Source organism: Penaeus vannamei, chromosome 34, assembly GCF_042767895.1.
Source record: "Penaeus vannamei isolate JL-2024 chromosome 34, ASM4276789v1, whole genome shotgun sequence".
NCBI lineage: Eukaryota > Metazoa > Arthropoda > Malacostraca > Decapoda > Penaeidae > Penaeus > Penaeus vannamei.
In genome coordinates, this window is record NC_091582.1 from 809,661 (window position 1) to 812,160 (window position 2,500).

The following is a 2,500-nucleotide window of genomic DNA, read 5'->3' on the forward strand; positions in this document are numbered from 1 at the left end:
CATGGCTCAATGGTAGAACACTGGCTTTGCAATCATAAGTTCCAAGGTTCATGCCCAGCCAAACCCCTCTCAGCCAACTCTATTTTGACAGTGCACTGCCATCAACTAAGGTTTGACATTATACTATCCTCAGGCCTTGGACATTTGATTACAGACACATATTTTATTTCTTTCTAAATTCCAAAACATTCATTTGTTCTTTCTTTGTCTTACACATCATAAGATAATGTATACATTTATTGTTAGACTGTCAGTTGATACACTTGCATATTAAGTACAGTTCAGTGAAGGAGGTTTCTTATCAAAATTTCCTTAGCATGCATATACATGAAATCTTAGCTGGTCCATACCCTCTGGAATGAACTGTTCCTTCATATGAAAGCATAAACATACTATTTTTTAGCATTATCCAAAATCTGCACAGTTTTTAGATATACAAATTTGTATCATTTTATGTTTATTAGTATGATGAATATATGTAAACCTTCAGGTGAACTTCAGAATGGAGAATGCAATATCATAATTGCATCTAACTCTTTTGGTGGCAATATATACTTGGTTGCACAAATTTTGCAACTAATGCTGTGTTTAGAACTCCTAATCCTGCTTGTCCAAAGAACTTCTCAGGACCCAGCAGGGCAATGAGGTTGCGTTCAAATCCTCCTAGGATTTCATTGCCCACAATGTAACCAGCTCACTAGTAAACATTCACTATTTTATCATACTGTCTTCACTTTACATGCTACACAAGTTTTGTAACTCCTTTGATGCATAGTAAACTGACCTTCAAAAATTGCCTTTGATAACATCAATGTTATTTTGACATCATCTCATTCTGCTCGCCCAGCTAAGAAGGAGGGCGAGATGGACGAGATAGACAACTTGTCCAGGACGCCAAAGGAGAGGTTCTGAACAGTCAAAACATCTTGTCCAACTTGTCCAACTACTTGGACGAGGAGTTCCAAATGCAGTATATTAGCCATATGGCCTTGAGGAAGTGCCAAACAATAAAACAAAGTACACTGACAACTGTCTATTTTGCAAACTATGGTGTAAAATATAAGCTGAAAATTGCTTCAACTCATCCAAAATTCTAGTGTTCTGAAAATACCCTATGTTTGCTTATAACACTATAATAAAAAATATGAATCTAATCCAAAAATTCTTTCAAAATTTGCGCAGAATTTTTTTCTAATACATGATTTTGGTATTGTTGGATTCCTCCCTTGCTCTAGTTTCCAAATTTATAGAAATTTCAGCATGGATCCCCCCCCCCCCTATTCTTGCCCCTTTTAGCAGTAGAGGGCATGAAAAGTAAAAGGGAAATTGTAAGGTAAAATATGAATAATATTGTCTAATGCAGGGGGAAGTGCTCCCTGCGACCCCCTCCACAGGGGGCTACCACACACAAACCCCACCTAGAAAAACAAAGAATCCTCCAGTATTCATGGCAGGAGAGAGCATACAACCACCATGTGGGATTGGTGATGCTAAGACTGTGCGACGCCCTCTCCTGTCATGAATACATGGAGGATTCTTTGCTTTCCTGGGTGGCAAGGGTTATAGAAACGTATCCATTTCTACACAGTTCCTGAACCTAACCAATTCTGGTCATCTTCGGCAGTACACCAGGAAGTGTTTCGGCTGTCCGTTTCTGCAGATAGAGAAACAGATCTGTTTCCACATAAAGATTTCCATTTCTATAACCACTTCATTCCTGGGCGGGGTTTGGGGGGTGGCAGCACCCCAGAGAGAGTCGAAAAGGGTACAGTCCCCTGCATTAGATAATATAGTGCCTGACTCTGTGAAGATTATTCACATTATACCCTGCAATTTTCCTGGTAACTTTCCTGCCCTCCCCTGCTATCACGACCAAGCTTGTCACTAATAGGGGCGTTAGGGGGTTGTCATTTAAAAAAATATTGAGCTCTGATACACTTGCATGTCCAATAACTTTGTTAATTTTGAGTTGCATTTGAAGTAGTTCCTTACATATATTATTTTTCATGTAAAAGGTGACTGGCTGGATGTTTGCCTGTACCTTTAGCACAATTTAGTAAGGAACCCAAAAACAATGGTCTTGTCTCTCTTCACACAAGCTGACATTTGACAGACATACCAATATTTCCCGAAATATGAATTACCTCTTCAAGCCAAAGTAGCTTGTAATAAAAAAGGAAATATGTATAGTTGTTGTATATCAAAATAGCCAATGTGTGTTATCCGTGCAAGTAATGAAGGTGCTTGGAATTAATATAAAAGGAATTTTAAAGTCCAGCACAGCGGACTGATCACACAGATGGGGAAAAATCACATCATTTATCATAGGAGATACAAACTATCAGTGTTACTGCGATGCTCCCAAAGAACGAATACCCGATCCTACCGCCCCTGCATCCCAATCTCTCCAGTGAAATGCAAATGACACAAAGAGGAACAGTGCAAACCGAAAGAGGAAAGAGAAAAGGCAACGATAACACACGACACAGGTGGTTCGGCG

General features: G+C 39.3%; 1 protein-coding gene across 5 annotated transcripts in view; it reads right to left on the reverse strand.

Annotated features, from left to right (window-relative positions):
- Positions 1-2,500, reverse strand: part of xit (ALG6/ALG8 family glucosyltransferase xit) — a 16,646-nt gene that overhangs the window by 14,098 nt on the left and 48 nt on the right. The window contains exon 1 of one of the 5 annotated variants that reach the window (XM_027381604.2): positions 2,448-2,500. This exon is cut by the window's right edge and continues 48 nt beyond it. The gene's annotated coding sequence lies outside the window, so the exon portion shown is untranslated. Of the gene's footprint in view, positions 1-784; positions 1,260-2,339 lie in introns of those variants that run through there. The other 4 variants (XM_027381605.2, XM_027381607.2, XM_027381608.2 and 1 more) reach the window with 4 other exon arrangements.